The 18,482-nt window shown below is 44.3% G+C and overlaps 1 protein-coding gene across 1 annotated transcript in view; it reads right to left on the bottom strand.

Annotated features, from left to right (window-relative positions):
* Positions 1 to 7,035: 7,035 nt before the first annotated feature.
* The window catches only part of PCNX1 (pecanex 1), a 247,314-nt gene continuing 235,867 nt past the window's right edge, over positions 7,036 to 18,482 (bottom strand). The window contains exons 43-44 of the mRNA XM_024739610.1: positions 12,643 to 12,713; positions 7,036 to 7,076 (exon numbers count right to left, since the gene is read on the bottom strand). The gene's annotated coding sequence lies outside the window, so the exon portion shown is untranslated. The remainder of the gene's footprint in view (positions 7,077 to 12,642; positions 12,714 to 18,482) is intronic.

Genomic DNA, 18,482 nt, shown 5'->3' with positions numbered 1-18,482 from the left:
TGTCTTATGATGAAGTTTGTTCCAGCAAAAGCAGGTAGACTAGAAACAGAACAGAAGATAAGACTAAAACCAGGAAGGAGCCTGAGCTGGATTGCCATTCATCCTCATGGTCATCAGAAGACATCATGGCGGAGTGAAAGCACAAGCCACAGGATGGGAGAAGCTATTACAGCATATATAACTGACAAAGCGCTCATATCTGGAACTCCTATAAGCAAACAAGAGACAATCCAATAGAAAAGTGGGCAGGATTGATCAACAGACATTTCACAAAAGGGGATATCCAAATAAACATGGAAAAATGCTGAATCTCACTTGTCATGAGAGAAATGCAATGAAAACAAGGGGGTCCCACTATAGACTCTACCAGAAAAGCTAAAATAAAAAAGACAGATCATACCAGTGTTGTTGAAGAACTGTTGGAGCCCTCAAACACTTCTGGTAGAAATGTAAACAGATGCTTTGGAAAAGTGTGGTATTATCCATTAAAATTGAATGTGTGTATATCCTATTACCAAGCAATTCCACTCCTAGATATATGAGTGCATATGTACCAAAAGACACAGCAATATTACAACATTGTTTGTAACAGTCCCAAATTGGAAAACCCTAAACACCCATCAACAGCGAATGGGTAAATAATTGCAATGAACTCTATACGCCGATGAACATGAACAAACTATCACTACAGTCACCAGCAGGACTAAATCTGGCAGATATAATTTTGAGTGAAGAAGCTTAACATAAAAGAACACATCCTGTAGGGTTCCATTTATGTAAGCTTCAAAAACAATATGTGGTGTTAGAAATGAGATGAATGGAGAGCTTGGGGAGAAGGGAGGGGGTCTGATTGGGAGGGCACACTAGGAGCTTCTGAGGGTCCTGATGTAGTCCTATTTCTTGACCTGGTGCTGGTTACACTGGTGTGCTCACTTTGCGATAATTCATGTGTGATTTCAGTACTTCTCTATCTGTCAATAACATTAAAATAATCTTAATCATAGACTATGGAAGAAGAAAAAAAACAATAATGAAAATACAACATACAAAAACTTATGGGTTTCAGCAAAAGAAGTTCTAAGAGGGAAGTATTTAGCAATAAATGCCTACATTAAAAAAAAGAAAGATCTAAATAAACAACCTACCTTTACATCTCAAGAAATTAGAAACAGGAGAACAAACTAAGTCCAAAATTAACATAAGGAAGGAAATGATAAAGATTAGAGCAGACACAAATAAAATAGAAAGTACAAAGACAATTAAAAAAAGATCAATGAAACTGAGTTGATTTTTTGAAAAGTTAAACAAAGTTGACAAACCTTTAGCTAGACTAACAGAGAGAGAGGTTTCAAATAAAATTATAAATGAAAGAGGAAGCATTGCAACTGAGACCATAAAAATGTAAAGGATCATAGAGGTCACTATGAACAATTATACATCAACGAACTGGATAACTAGAAGAAATGGATAAACTCCTAGAAACACACAACCTACCAAGATGGAATCATGAAGAGACAGAAAATCTGAATAGACCAATAATGACTAATGATATTGAATCAGTAATCAAAACCTCCCAACAAAGAAAAGGCCAGTACCAGATGATCATTGGTAAATTCTACCAAACATTTACAGAAGGATTAATGTCAATCTTCTCAAATTCTTCCAAAAAACTGAAGAGGAGGGAACACTGCTAAATTCATTTTATGAGGCCAGCATTACCCTGATACCAAAACCAGATAAGGACACTATAAGAAAAGAAAACTACAGGCCAACATCCTCGATAAATATAGACGCAAAAACTCTCAACAAAATTTTAGTAAACTGAATTCAACAGCACATTAAAAGGATCCTGTATCATGATCAAGTGGGATTTATCCATGGGATGCAAGGATGGTTCAATATACACAAATCAATAAACATCATACACTACTTTAATAGAATAAAAATCATATGATCCTCTCGATAGATGCAGAAAAAGCACTTGACAAAATTCAACACCCTTTCATGATAAAAGCTCTCAACAAATGAGGTATAGAAGCAACATCCCTCAACATAAAGGTCATATATGAAAAAATCCACAGCTAACATCATACTCAACTGTGAAAAGCTGAAAGCTTTTCCTCTAAAATCAGGAACAAGACAAGGGTAACCACTCTCACCATTGTTTTTCAACATAGTACTGGAAGTCCTAGCCAAAAGCAATCAGACAAGAAAAAGAAATAAAAGGCATCCAAACTGGAAAGAATAGCATAAAGTTATCTCTATCTGCAGATGATATGATCTTGTATATAGAAAACCCGAAAGACTCCACCAAAAAACTCTTAGAATAAATGAATTTAATAAAGCTACAGGATACAAAATCAACATACAAAAATCAGTTGCATTTCTATACATTAACAATGTAATATCTGAAAGAGAAGAAAACAATCCCATTCAAAGTGGCAACAGGGGGCTTCCCTGGTGGCGCAGTTGTTGAGAGTCCTCCTGCCTTTGCAGGGGACACGGGTTCGTGCCCCAGTCCGGGAAGATCCCACATGCTGTGGAGCGGCTGGGCCCGTGAGCCATGGCCGCTGAGCCTGCACGTCCGGAGCCTGTGCTCCGCAACGGGAGAGGCCACAACAGTGAGGCCCACGTACCGCAAAAAAAAGAAAAAAAGAATCTGACCAAAGTAGCAACAGGGGAAGGCCTGTTTTATCAGTCTCAGCTGGTCTGTTTATCTAGCTTCCCTTGCCAAAAGATTGCTTTCGGCAATTGCATGGGAGTGTAATGCAATTATGGTTGAAAAGATGTGAGGAAAAATTATAAGAAGCACTTCTGGGAAGTGATTCTTTGCTGTTAAGAAGTTACACAAGGGAGGGACTTTCCTTTTTTCCTGTCTTGAACATTGTTATCTACATGGATACCTAAAACTGCAGAAGCCATGAGGAGAGCCATCCTAAGAGGACACCACTTTGAGGATGGGGGAGGCGAAAGGTGGAAAGAATTGGGTTCTTGCAGGAGGCATGGGGACCCTGATTGGAAGAACCCTGGAATTGCCCTATCTCACCTAACTTCCTGTTTTATGAGACAATAAATGTTCCTTGGGCTTCCCCGGTGGCGCAGTGGTTGAGAATCTGCCTGCTAATGCAAGGGACATGGGTTTGAGCCCTGGCCTGGGAGGATCCCACATGCCGTGGAGCAACTAGGCCCGTGAGCCACAACTACTGAGCCTGCGCATCTGGAGCCTGTGCTCCACAACAAGAGAGGCTGCGACAGTGAGAGGCCCGCACACCGCGATGAAGAGTGGCCCCTGCTTGCCACAACTAGAGAAAGCCCTCGCACAGAAACGAAGACCCAACACAGCAAAAATAAATTAATTAATTAATAAAAACTCCTACCCCCAACATCAATCAATCAATCAATAACTGTTCCTTATGGTTCAAACTCCTTTCTGCCGGGTTTTCTGTTACTGTTAGTAGATGGGGGTTGGGGGGTGCCCAGAGAAAGAGAACCAGTCATGGCTTTCTTGACATAAGAGAAGCTGTTTTGTGATCTGAGCCTGGCCACAATGCTTGTCCTTGAGGAGGTCTCAGTAATTAATGACCTTTAGGGAACAAAGGAATGAAAAGCAGTCAAGAAACAATAGTTCAGGGCTTCCCTGGTGGCGCAGTGGTTGAGAGTCCACCTGCCGATGCAGGGGACACGGGTTCATGCCCCAGTCTGGGAGGATCCCACGTGCCGCGGAGCGGCTGCGCCCGTGAGCCATGGACGCCGGGCCTGTGTGTCTGGAGCCTGTGCTCCGCAACGGGAGAGGCCACAGCAGTGAGAGGCCCCGGTAGCTCAAAAAAAAAAAGGAACAATAGTTCAGCAATGAAACAGAATCCTAGTTCTTCCTCACGGGATATACATCACAATCTGATACACATCTTTGATTTCTGCAGCAACTAAGGTCCCTACCTAGGTGGAGGATGGTAACTGCTTAATAAGACCCCAGTCTGGTCAGGACCTAAGGAATGACGACATTGACCTTTTCTGACCCTTATGACTTCAATCAACTAAAGCTTGGACTCTGTCAACCTCTGCCCCAATTCAATGCTGAATTCTCCTCTGCTCAAGCCCCTTCAAGAATATGTATGTACCCTTAGCTTAAAATTTCCCTGGTGTTTTCCTTACTTGCTGCAAGCAATAAATACTGTCTTCTCCTGAGCTTTTGCTCCGTTTTATCTCTTGGCTTGACACCCACCAAAAAATGAACCCAGTTTGGGGGTAACATTGCTTCTAGCCAAAATAAAATGAAGATAGATACATATAGATTGTGGTTCTGGTATTAACTTCTAATATTTAAGGACATTGTCTAAAGGAAGTAATTTTGTCATGATCCAGTTTGGGTCCTCTTATTTGTCCAAACCTCTATGTAGTTCCTCTAAATGGTCACCCTAGCCATGGATCAAGCATCATATAAAAGAACTCCAGAAATTTAAGACTCACTGTCTTTTTTTTGTTGTTTGTTTTTTGCCGTACGCGGGCCTCTCACTGTTGTGGCCTCTCCCGTTGCGGAGCACAGGCTCCGGACGTGCAGGCTTAGCGGCCATGGCTCACGGGCCCAGCCGCTCCGCGGCATGTGGGATCTTCCCGGACCGGGGCACGAATCTGTGTCCCCTGCATCGGCAGGCAGACTCTCAACCACTGTGCCACCAGGGAAGCCCAAGACTCACTGTCTTTGCTCTGAATTTGCTGCTTTGACCCTTCCCTTCCCTCAGTTCTTCCAGCTTGCCTTTGACTTCTTTTTTCAGTCTCCAGTATCCAACTTCCCCTCGTCCTCAGGCTTGACCGTGAGTCCTGCCTTCTCCGTTGCAGCTTCCACTTCTCACTGGTTAAGACTAGGGGTCTCCCTGCAACTACATGGCCTCAGTAGGACTTAGGAAAATGTCCCCGTGATTTCCCCTCTCATCTCATACCTCACTTGGGTGATCTCAGGATTTTGCTTCTCATCCTTTTTGGTCTGAATTTCCTTTCTGGGTTCTACAGTTACCATGTCTGCTTACTCAGACCAAAGGTTTTAACCAACTGCTATAACTCCTCAGTCGGGCTGAACTGACTCAATGTTCCCCCGGTTAAGTCTGAGTTGACTTCAACTCTATTTCCACGGAGGGTTGCTTCTTTTCAGTGTGTACTTTATGGAAGAAGCCAGCTGCAGCTGTTACCTGGGAAGAATTCTCCCTCTGTGCAGTTCTGCACGGTTACCTCTGCCCCTTCTCTGACAGACAGGAATTGCAATCTTACTATGGCTGTTTTTGATAGAAAGGGAAGCGCTCTCAGATTGCATGCTGGTCTGTTTGATGCTCCCAAAGCCCTCCTCATTCCCAGGTTTAGCAACCAAGGCTTTTTCTGTTCAGTTTTTCAAGCCAACAATATGAAAGCTACATTAGGAGGTGAGAGGTATGCAAAAGTGTACGCAAAGTTCCCTGCCCTTACTTTAGGAGGTGATGCCTGCCTCCCTCGAAGGTCCATTCCAGCTCTTAAATTCCATGCTTCCAAATAAGACAGTAAAATATTCAACTTTACGGATTGCTAAATTCTTGGACCGAAGGACGAGCCACCCCCAACATGCCTGATTGGATAACAATGCAAAGTACAATGTTATAACATGTGCAACGCATTGTCTTCCCTTTTTAAGAACTCATTTTGTGAAACCCCGTAATTGAATCAGGCTTGAACTTCCCGTGGCATAAAACCAAATAGAATTACACTGATGCTAAAAATGTAAATGTATCCCAGATACCACTGAATGATGTATTCATGGGAACATTCAAGCCTGAAGAGTTGTGTGTACACACTGTGATAATAAAGCAGAACCTGAAGATCAGGCATTTGAGATATAAACATTTATGGGAACATTTTTAATTCCCTGCTTTTTAAAAATTGTAAGACCACTTTTTTTTTTTTTTTTTTTTTGCGGTACGCGGGTCTCACTTCTGTGGCCTCTCCCGTCGCGAAGCACAGGCTCCGGACATGCAGGCCCAGCGGCCACGGCCCACGGGCCCAGCCGCTCCGCAGCATGCGGGATCTTCCCGGACCGGGGCACGAACCCACGTCCCCCGCATCGGCAGGCGGACTCTCAACCACTGCACCACCAGGGAAGCCCGTGAAACCACTTTTGACCATGAGACCCTAGAATGTTGGACCTGGGACAATCCCTAAGAGATCATCGGTTCATTCTCCAGATGGTAAAAAGGATGCCTGGAAGGGTAAAGAGAGACACTCAGGGGCACTCAAAGTACAAACAGAGCCAGGTCCAGGTTTGGCTAAACACACCTGTATGAGGCTGCTACCTGGTGTCTATTGTTGCTCTAGGCATTGGCATCCAGAGGTGAAAAAGAACCGCTGCTCTTGTCGTAGCCCCACATGTGCAGACGTCTAGATCAGCCCTTGTTCCACTTTCCCCCTCATTCTGAATGGACTCCTTGAGAAATAGGAAACTCTATATTTAGCAGCACCTGCCAAAAAGCTTAGGAAAAAATAGAGGAATATTTCCCCGTCTCCCTAGTCTTGAGCCCTACTCCCTAAGCAGAGTCCTACACTGAGTTGCAGAGAGTCAGTTAGCTCTGTTTCTTTCAGCTTCATCTTCCTGCCTCCTACTGCATTGCAGAAACTCTTCTCTTATTATTCACGTATAACATCTCCGTGGACAGACCCAGCCCGGTGACATTTCAGTTTATTGCAGTCTCCCTGTTTGATGGCAAGTTAGGGGGATATCTTTTGGAGAATGCATGCATGTACAAAACACTTATTTTCCTTTTTTTTTTTTTTTCAAGAGGGTAGTCAACCCACCAAGGAGGAAAATCGTGCAGCGTGATGTTTTTCCACCAGTGTGGAGATGCTGGCTCTGATCTTGGGGCCTGGGATCTCTCCTAGTGCTGTTGCCAGGCAGACTTGTTACTGACACACATTTCCTCCCCGATAAGTAGAGTTCTCCCCCCCTCCCAACTTCATTATGCCTGCAGCCGGAGCTCGGCTGCAAAGGGAGCCATGCCAGACACTCTGATTCACGTTCTTAAAATATCAGCCGGCCTGGGTATGCGAGTGATGCGGTAAATCTGGAAAACATAAATCAGATCGTTGGATGCTATATCTGCTCGTACACATAGGCTGCTGCAGCAGGCCACGGTGACATGCCCTCCAACGCTTTGGGGGCTACAGCCAGGAGAAGGTAAAAGGACGTAGTTTCCAGACCTGGGAAAGGAGGGCAGGAGCTGACATGCAGAAGACGCATTAAACATGCGGACATACATCCCAGACACCAGACGTGAAGTGGAGCTCAGGCTCAGAGATTGTTGGGAGGGGCTGGAAAAGGATGCCTAAGGAGTGGCCCCAATGTTAGCAAATCTTCCAGCGTAAAGAGCTTGTCGATGCCCTGCATTTGGACATCAGGGGGAAGGCTTCAGCTTTCCTAGGAACCCAGACAAGATGGAAAATCAAATATATAGAATCTGGAAGGTGGAAAACTTCCTTAAAGAACACTCTAGAAAAAGCCAACCAACAAGGCCCTTCCTTCAGTGAACAAAGTAAAGTGCCTCCATTGAGCCACTTAATCGTTTCAAATTCCGGAAAGGAAGGGCCTTGTCTATTTAGCGGAGTTCAGGCCATTTGATCCCAGGGTTTCTTGACCTGGGCCTGGGGACAGCTGGCTTGTCACAAATGGCAGTACTCCTCTGGGTCAGAAGTGCCAGGATTCCTAGCTCAAAAGTAGTTTTAGAATTGTATGAAAGTAAGGAGGGTTCATACCTTAGATTCCCAACCCTCAGTCACTGCTTTGCTAGGGTTAGGTCCTGCTATATCAGTGGGGCTCTGCCCTAAAATCAGATCAGATTCCCTGGGGCTTTGTGCCTAAGGATGCAGGAGAATGTCTAGGAGTGAACAGGAGACAGAGCTGGGATGAGATGGGAGGTGCCACCTAGGAGCAGCTGTGAATGTAAATTAAAGGAAATGAAGGAGCAATCAGTGGCCCACCCAGAAGTGTCCAGGAGTTACATCTTGGGGAGTCAAGAAAGACCCATGAACAGACTACCAGGTGGTAGGGCCAACGGCTCCACTTGACATTATGGTATCAGATGAGTGAGCCCAGCTCACCTGTCTCCAGGTGAATGAGACCATCCATGTGCAACAAGGTGAGATACTGAGAAATTAATCATAGCTTATCTTTTGTGCTATTCTGACCTATCAGCGAACACGATGGAAAGATAATTTCCCCCTTTCCCTTCCAGGAAAGGCAGCCAGGGCTTTGTGTTCCCAGACCTGCGTATCCTGACCCCAGGCAGGGAACTTCCAGCTCTTTGTGAGTCAGGCCCACCTGGGGAATTAAGGAGGCTTCCAAGAAGGGAAGAGGGTAGAGGTTTAGGTGCTGTTTGGGTAAGAGAGTCAAGGTCTGACCCCAGGTAGGTGATAGAATCCTGGGAATTTGGAAAATGAGATAGGGTACATTTGTAGGATTCTCCACATGGCCCGTCCCCTATACTTTGTGCTCCTGCCATGGCCAGATGAGATTTGGCTGTGGATGCTCATGGATCCTGGACACTTCTGTGGCCTTGGGAGCAGGGTTAAAGTTCCTCTTAGGGAAGCCTGGGGATGCAGAGAGGAGCCGTAAAGGCCATCTTTGTGGTTGCCGGAAATAGAAGTGCCCAACAGAAGGCAGGGACCAGCACATGGCAGAGGATTCAAACAGCAGAAACAGCTGCAGTGACAAGAGTGACCCATACCGATTGACAATAAACCAGTGAATGAGTTGATCTTGATGACCTTCCAGGTCCAAGACGTGTAATTCTACACGCCCTCTGTCTCCTTCTCGCAAGCTGATTCCCCGCCACCAATCCCACGACTCAGAATGACTGACACAGCACCCACAGATTTCCAGCACACCAGCACGCTCTGTTCTCCCCCTGCTGGGGCCAAGGCACTGGTTGTACAGCTGTGCGCCATTTGCACTCCACTGCCCCAGGCAAGTCCATGTGTGTGGGTACTGGGGGGAGACGTGTTGCAGAACGGCCAAGTCCAAGATGCCGACAAGAAACATTACATAAGCTTTTGCAGTTAATGAAAAGCACTTCTACTCCATTCCTTGTCAGACTGCAAAACCAACAGCTGCACACAATCAGGCACCAACATGCAGGGAGCCATTCCCCTGTTTACACAGGAAGCTCCAGCATGCTCCATGTCCCTCCAGAATCACACCACAGAGCCAGCCAAGGTCTCAGCTCTGGTCCTGACACACGGCTGGCTTGGACTTTGCTTTCTGAGTTCAGCCCACATCCTGGGTCATCTCCCCAGGAGAGACAACGCTGCCACGTCCAGGCCTGAGCTTGCCCCCCTGCTGGCATTCAGCCAGGTGTGTTCAGGGTCCCATGATGCCCTAAGACTGGGGTCACTGATTTCCTCCTGTCCCAGTGCTGTCCCCCGTCTCTATGTCACTTTCCAGTGTGTCCCCCATGTTCATCCCATCTTTTTCATTAGTAAATTCGTAAGGGTTTTTCCAAGTCCAGTTTAAACACCTCTTTCTCTGAAAAGCCTCTTTACCCAGGCAGAATTCACTGCTTGTATCCCTACACTTGGCCACTATTGCATTTCCCTGCGGATTGTAGTTAATTGTTTACCTGTCTTTCCCACTTATTAGATGGCAAATCCTTGGAGAAGAGAAGCCATATCTTATTAAACCCCTGAGCCTTATGTAATACTGGTAAAATGAGTATTTCTTCTTTTTTACAAATTCATATAAAAAGGCATACTGTGTAGGTGGAAAGCCCAAACTAGGGAAATATCTGGTTTTCAAAAGAGATCACAAGCTATCCAAGTCAAAAATTCTTGTAAAATTGCCTATGGAAAGATAAATTCTTTTTTTAAAAAAATTATGAAAAATATACATAACATAAATTTTACCATGTTAACCATTTTTAAGTGTACAGGTCAATGGCATTAAGTACATTTACATTGCTGTGCAACCATCACCACTATGCATCTCTAGAACATTTTCACCTTTCCCATCTAAAACTCTATACCCATTAAACACTAACACCCCATCCCTGCTTCCCCTAGCCCTGGCAACCACCATATTACTTTCTGTCTCTGTGAATTTGACCACTATACGTACTCATATAAGTGGAATTATACAATATTTGTCTTTTTGTGACTCCTTATTTCTCTTGGCATAATTCCTCAAGGTTCATCCGTGTGCATGTGTCAGAATTTCCTTCCTTTTAAAGCTGAATAATATTTCATCATACGTATATGCCACATTTCATTTATTCATTCGTTGATGGACATGTGGGTTGCTTTCATCTCTTGGATATTGCGAATAATGCTGCTATGAACATGTCTGTACAATTATCTCTTCAAGACCCTGCTTTCAGTTCTTTGGGGGTATCAACCCAGAAGTGGAATTGCTGGATCATATGATAATCCTATATTTAATTTTTTGAGAAACTACTATACTGTTTTCCAGAGTGGCAGCACCATTTTACATTGCCACCAACATGCACAAGGGTTCTAATTTCTCTGCATCCTTGCCAACACTTGTTATTTTCTGTTGTTTTTTTTTTTTTTCCGTAATTGCCCTCCTAATGGGTATGAAGTGGTATCTCATTGTGGTTTTGATTTGCATTTCCCTACTGATAAGTAAAATTGAGCAAAAGACAATTTCCTTTACTTTTTTTCTTTCAGATTAAAGAACTACATCATGTACTTTAGAAAATTTGAAAGATCGGGAAACAGAAATTAAAGTACAGGAACACGCAAGAGGAAAAAAACCACTTGCAATCCAGTTACCTAGAGATAAACACTGTTAACATCCTTCCAGTCTTTCTTTCTATGTAAATGAATTTTTATGGCAAAAATTCATTTCCTTATTTAGCAACTCCCCACCTAGCCCTGCCCCAAGAAGAGACCTTTTTTTGTTCAGGGAATGATCTGCTAAGTTCCCTGAGGGGTATGCTGGAGGTAAAAATATCTTGTTTGGTTTTAGGCTTAATATCAGGTTTTTGTTTTGCTGAGTGGACATATAACAAAGGGCAAGAGCCAACTGCTCAATGAGGACACTTTTAGGGGCTGGAGATGGCGAAAGGGAAGCATGTGGCCGAGAAGAGGAACAAGTGAGGTGAGTGTGCTACAAGGGAAGAGAATTTTGGAGCAAAGAACAGATATCCATGGAGGACTTTGATTACATTTCTGTCTTCCTCCAAGAACTTCAGTGACATCCATATTGCTCATCAGGGGATGGTGGGGTGGGTTTGCTATAGAGAACATCATGAATGTACCAACACGGCTGGAAAAGAACAAACGCAGAGCCTTGCCACAGGGCTGGAACAGAAAGAGACATAGCTCACGCTATGTGGGACCTTAGAACCTTAGAGATTGGGACCTTAGAAAACCTGGGCTTGTACTATGCACAATGCTCTGTTGGCATTTTCCCATGTATTTGAGAGTCTCCTAAAGTATTCTATCTAGGCCAAGACTAGGAACTAGTTACCAAGAATCCACTTCCTCTTCCTGGGTTCCTTTGCATTTAGATGTGCCCATGTGACTAGTTTTCGCCAAGGGAGGGTGTAAAGAGCTTGTCCCATTTCTAGGCCAAGGCTTTTTTGTGTGTGTGTGTGGTACATGGGCCTCTCACTGTTGTGGCCTCTCCCATTGAGGAGCACAGGCTCCAGACGCGCAGGCTCAGCGGCCATGGCTCACGGGCCCAGCCGCTCTGCGGCATGTGGGATCCTCCCGGACCGGGGCACGAACCCGTGTCCCCTGCATCGGCAGGTGGACTCTCAACCACTGTGCCACCAGGGAAGCCCTAGGCCAAGGCTTTTAAAAAGCAGTGGTGCCCACCTCATCCTCCTTTCCCTTCCGCCAGCTTGATAAGGGTGATGACAAGGCCCTAAGCGACGGGGGAGCCAAAAGATGGAAGGAACCTAGGTTCCTGAAAAACCAATGAAACCACGCAGAAGAAAGCCAGCTGCTGACCAGGAACACTTGTTTCCCATTGTTATGTGACTGTCATTTCTATTTATAACAGCCTAGTCTGTCCTGGCTAATATATCATCATCGAATGCAATTTAATTATCCAGTACTCTATTGTTAGATGGCTAGACTGGATAAACTGCATTTTGAGGTGTAATATTGTGTTTTAGTTCCACTGCCCAGTAGTCGGGTGTATCAGATAAAAGGGTTTTGGCTGCAAGTAACAGAAAACCTAATTGGAATTCACAAACAAGAAGGGATTTATCAGCTAACTGGGGGCACAGAGGTAAATGGACTGTACTGATGGCTACAATGATGTGAAGACTCAGTTTCTTTCTATCGGACTCTCAACCACTGCGCCACCAGGGAAGCCCTACCTCTCTTCTTTTTTATACCCAATGTTCGTTGCCTCCTAGGGCTAACTTCCTGATGATTGTAGAAGGATTTCACGCTCTCTTGTTCTCACGTGACAGGAGAGTTTGTCTCTCACAATCAACCAACAGCAGCTCAAAGCTTTGCACTGACTGGATCATCCCTGAACCAAACCTCGTGACCATGACAACTGGATATCCAGTCGCAGAGACCAATCAGGGCTATCTTCTGGAGCTAAGAGTAGGTTTGGTCCCACCCAACAATGGCTAGATGGCTGCCACCAGTGGTGCTTACCTTTATACAGAGATGGAGAAACGGCGTTGCTCAGATATACAAAGGAGAAAGTCACTTGATTCCAGCTTTCCCTGAAACAAAGAAAGTTTCGGGAGATGCTAAATAAAAGTGAAGTAATTTCCCCCTTCTATGCATTGAAATATGTCTTTGGAAAAATTACTTTCTGCAAAAAAGATAAGAAAGATGGAAATGGTGAAAGAAGTAGATGATTTAAAGACAAGGACACAGAGTCAACAACCTGGGGAAAATTAAATGACTTGGAAATGAAGTCCGGATATTTGAGAAAGAATATTTTATATGAGACACTCTCATGGTGGGATGGTACAAAACAGAATTTAAGAAAAGGACAGTGGTATATCTTGATGTCATGTGTGGGAAATTAAAGTTCAAATCTCTTTCTTGGCTGGTTCTCTCTCTGCTATTGGAATACCTTTGCACATTGAGCGTGACTGTCAAGGACACTGTCTGTATGCTAAATTCAGGCTAGATATGCTGACCTCAGCCTTTCCTCCAAACAGTATAAATTCATTTTCCTGGAAATCATGGAATGGACTAGAAACAGAAGAGAGGTAGGTAGGTAAAGGCTTTTCTTCCTGTACTGCATCACTCTTTACCTCTAAGACAGGAATTAGATAGGTTTTACTTGTTGGTTCACAGAGGAATTGGACCAAGTATTTTTATGCACACAAAAATAATTCCTTTCAGCACAGATGCTCATTGATTGACTTAAAAACCCCCAGTGTATAAAATCTGCACAAACAAAAGGCATGCAAAGGGATCTGCTATAATAAGATTAAGTTCAAATGGCAAGGCAGGTGTTGAATTGAAAATTAACTGGCAATGTCAACCACAAAATGGTCTAACTCACCTTCTCTACAGAAGCAAGGGAGCCTGCTCTGTTTGTTTTTCTGCCTTACTCCCTCCCCAATGCAATTCTCATATTTCCAATGCAATCCTCAAAATCCAACTCATCTTCCACTTCCTCCGTGGAATCTTCCTGAACTACCACAGCCTCTATCTCCAGACTCCCTGGCACTCACTGAAAAGGTACTAAAGAATAGGGGTTAAAAGCTCAGACTGTGATGTCAGCCCTGCGATCAACCTAGATCCTTAGTCCACTAGCTGTGTGACCTGGGGCTCATCCACTCTGAGCCTCAGTTTCCTTGTCTGAAAAATGGGACCAAGAGGGTGACTGTAAGAATAAAATGAGACAGTGCATGCAATGAGATAATGCCTGGAGCAGGAACTCAAACAGGGACTTTAAATGTCAACATATTGTTCAAAAGTGCACCACTAGTCAGGACTTCCTGTTTGATGGCGGGTCAAACGGAAATTTGGATCTTGAAGCAATTTAGAAATGGGCCAAACTCACTTATGAAAATTGTTTTTGTGAGATTGTAATGAGGTTTGGGGGAAGAGGCAACGTTTAACAGATTTTCCATCACCTAAAAAAATGAGTGAACCAATGAGCCATTTACAAAGGATCATTATGAATTTGTTCATTGAAACAAATCTGTAAGGCCCTGGATTGAGCAACACAGCTAACCAGCACTTAAAGTGGTGAAAGTTTCTTTCTTTTTCTTTTTCACAGACGTCTACTGCTTGTGTAAGCAGCTTTTGACAGGAAAGAGCTCTTTGCAGGAGGCACCCTTTTGTCTTGTCACTAACCTTAAACCAGGCACCCCCATGCTCCACTCATCTCCGGCCCTAGCACCCCTTTCAAATCTTTTGATCACCCAATACCTTGCCTAATTTGTTGGTTCTTTCTGTAGATCAAAGAAATAGAAATGAAGAATAAGTAATTATCAGATGACCAGATCTCTTCCCTAGTTTCCCCTTCAGTAATCCTGTGAACAAACTGTGTGAACAAGATAGCACAGAAAGAAAAATCACAAGAAGTCGACAAGCCTGCAGGCAGCAGGGAATGGCAACGACTCTGATCCCCTATCTCAACGATGGACGGAGATTACTTCCCTTTTTCCCTTTAAAAACTTTCATGGCCGAGCAGAATCTTCGGAGATGCTTTTCTAGGACACTGAGTCCACCATCTCCCCAGATTGCGAGCATTCTGATTAAAAGCAACTTTCCTTTCTACCAACATATCTTTCTCGGGTATTGATTTTCGAGCGGTGAGCAGCCAGACCTGATTCGGTAACACTTATTCACGTCCAGTGGTGAGAGAATGGGCCACAGAATGGTATAAAGCGGCACCAGAGCTCTGGCCCAGTTCCCCCCAGGCCTGATCTTGGGAAAGTTACGTACTCCCTCCCAAGTAACAGTTTCCTCATCTATGAAATGGGAATAAAATTCTCCCTATATCAAATGGTTTCTGTGAGAATTAAACAAGCCAATTCACGCAAAGAACTCAGTTTAGTATCTGACACAATATATATTCAATAAATGTACGGAATTATGGTAAAAATAACTATCCCACAATTCAGATTTCTTACTACTTTTCTTTAGCATTGTCTTCAAATGTGGACTCATTTGTTTAAGCACACCTTCACATGAAACTTGGAGCCAGCACTTTGCTGTTTTATGGAATTTGCATTTTTTAACCAATAAATCTTTTGAATAGTGCCCTGTGGATATCAAGAATGATAATGATAAGGGTTGTTACAGAAAATCCATGTAAGAGATGGGAGAACTAGACCCACAGGTGAGGGAGGTTGGTATGATTTATAATTACTTATTTGAAAAATCAGCTCCTCTCCCAAATTGAGTTGATTTCCTACCATCAGCAAAACATGCTTCAAATTCTCCTTGGACAAGAAAATTTCTAAAAATCTTATACCTAACCAAATCATCTATGCCCTTGAACTAAATCTGGGAAACTCTGGGTTATGATATTATGCACCTAATACAGTAGGAATGAGCTTAAAGTAATTCTCCATAGAGAGATTTACAGAAAGGCTGTTCTTTGTATATATTCTGAGATGATGTCATTGTCTCACTTTCATTGGGAGGGGGCCAGGAATTGTGATAGGGCTGGGGCCCAGCAATGAGGGATGGCTCCTCTCACCTGGACCCTTTGAGAACAATGACCCTTTTGTGAGTTATCAGGCCTTTCTTCTGGTGAAAGGAAGAACAGACACTTGACCTACAGGTGCCTAATTGTAAGAAGGCTCTAACTGCCAAGGCTAAAGGCCACAGACAGGCACTGGCCAGCCACTGAGGATGCACTGAGCCAGACAGGCATGGCCACTACCCTCCTGGAGCTTACACTCTAGTGGGAAAGACAGCAAATACATGATGGGCAAACATAATTACAACTGTAATGAACCCCACGAAATACAGAGAAGCACTGGATTTTATACTGGGACTTGATGGAAAGGGGAGAGGGGAGGTTAGGCATGAAATTGCAAACACAACTTTTATATCAAAACGAGCATAGATACATGACATAGAACACAAACTTGCTTCAGTGTTAGAGGTAAAGGTGGAGATGGCAGAGAAATCGCATTTGCCTGGAGTGGGACTGGCTATGTTTCATCCTCTCCTGAGTTCTGTGTTGAGGCTTCCAGCCTCAAGGGATGGCTGAGTAGCATGAGTTTGAGAAACCCTGGCTGGGGCACAGTGGGCTTGGGCTCCAGGGCTGAAGCCCTCTAAAGACATGAGAAGACACCTTCTGGCTGGCTAGGGGTCAGCCCAGGGCCAGGAGATCCCTGGCCCAGATTGGCAGCCAGCAACTCCTTTACCTGCTGTGGCATTCTCCAAATTCTTCACAAAGCTTTCAGTGTTGTCTCCTCAGCCCAGGAAGCCCCTCTTGTTTTAAGTTACCATCTAATCTTCCATCAGGGTGTAGATGAAACTGTTTGTCTTGGGACACAAAGGAGCCAGTGGGGCATGTGGTGGGGGGAGAGGAGAGAAAGAGAGGAGACGGACCTCTGACTCACTCCCCTTTCCTACCGCACTCTGTTCTCTTTCTTTAGGCAATTGTCAACTCATCTGCTAATTATCTAAGTCCACCCCCTGGGACACAGTAGCCTCAAAGCATCTGCCGTATGATGTCAACCATCCTCTGAATACTACCTGCACTCCTGTACTCCCCCCACCAGCACCTTTAAACTCCTCTGATTAGACCAGCATGAGGCATTTCTGAGGTGTGGAGAAGGGCCACTCAGATTTCCATGGGATGATAAGCCACTGGTGGTGAGAAATGGACTCACAGAAGGCAGCCTTCTCTCTCACACAACGTGTGGGATGGAAACGCTTGGAAAAGTCTCACCCGCTCCCGCCCCCAAGGTGGTACAGTTGCAGGAGAATCTCCAGAACCAGGAAAGCTCATGGCACAGTAGAACCTGAATGTGTCCAGGGACTCAGCCCAGAACTACTGAATCCTTGAATTCTTGAACACCATCAAACCCAAACAGGCCCTGCGTAAAACATATTAAAGGATAACTGAGAAATTAAAACAACCCCTTAAAAACTTTAATAATTCTATTACTACAGGACTCTAGTTATTTGTAATGGCCTTTCACTTTCTCAGATCCCTTTGAGCCAGGCTGGGACCTGGCACCTGGGACCCTTTACTGGAGTGCTTGCACCTGGACTAATGTCTCCTGCAGCAACAGAATACAAAGAAACTATAAGGAACTAAAAATAACTGCATGCCTGCACAGTTGGGACAAATTATGAGCAATAAGATACAAAAAAGCCACAAACCAAATGCCATTTCTTAGGTGTGGGGAGCAAAAGCAGGGCACTGCCCATGATCCCTGCACACAGCAGCACCAAGGGGGTGGGCAGATCACTTAAGCCACCCCTCCAGCTTGACCCACAGAGCCACCCCTACCCTCACCCCATTTAAGGAACCAGCCCACTGTCCTCGGAGAGCAAGCAAGGGAACCTGTTACTTGTTTTCACTCCCAATAAAGCCTTGCCTGAATTCCTAGTCTGGCCTGTTATCAATTTCTATTGATTAAAGAGTCCCAGGACCCGGTGTTCCCTGGTGGCGCAGCGGTTGAGAGTCCGCCTGCCGATGCAGGGAACATGGGTTCGTGCCCCGGTCCGGGAAGATCCCACATGCCGTGGAGCGGCTGGGCCCGTGAGCCATGGCTGCTGAGCCTGCACGTCCGGAGCCTGTGCTCTGCAACAGGAGAGGCCACAACAGTGAGAGGCCCACGTACCACAAAAAAAAAAAAGAGTCCAAGGACCCAAGTCAGTAACACCTTGACGTGCATCATTAGCAGTTGTCTGGCTATCAGGATCGCTTGTCACACATAAGAAAGTTTTTACGTTTGTGAGAATAATTACAATGTGCAGGGAATGCCTGTGTTGATCCATGGATGCTTTAATTAACCTCATGCTCCCTGAGATTTGCACACCTGTACACCAGCTCCACCATAAAATCTGATGCCTTAAGATACAGAATACTTTTTTTTAATGCTGAGAATTTAATTCATGGTACATTTCAAACCAGTTGGAGAAAGAAGGAAATACCCAATAAATGGTATTGGGTTGATACGCTACCTGCTTCAGGGCAGAGAAAAGGTAGCCTAGCCTTCTCTACCCCAACTCACATCTTATCCAATAATTAATTCCTTATGATTAAAGAGCTAAACATAAAACCAAACTAACAACTTAAAAATATCTGTATATATAGGATAATTTCAAAAAGAAATCCTGAGTTAGGAAAAGCCTTCTTAAAGCAAGACTTCAAATCCAGAAATATTAAATAAAAATAACTTGAGATTTGATTACATGAAAATGGCCAACTGTGCGACCAAAAAAATGCCATGAACAAAATGAAAAACAATGGTACAGCAACAGTGGAAAACAGTATGAAGTTTCCTCAAAACATTAAAACTAGAACTGTCCTATACTCCAGCAATTCCACT

The sequence above is a fragment of the Neophocaena asiaeorientalis genome, unplaced genomic scaffold (assembly GCF_003031525.2).
Source record: "Neophocaena asiaeorientalis asiaeorientalis breed wild unplaced genomic scaffold, Neophocaena_asiaeorientalis_V1.1 scaffold348, whole genome shotgun sequence".
NCBI lineage: Eukaryota > Metazoa > Chordata > Mammalia > Artiodactyla > Phocoenidae > Neophocaena > Neophocaena asiaeorientalis.
Note: the sequence above shows the minus strand (reverse complement) of the source record. Positions and strands in the feature narration are given on the sequence as shown.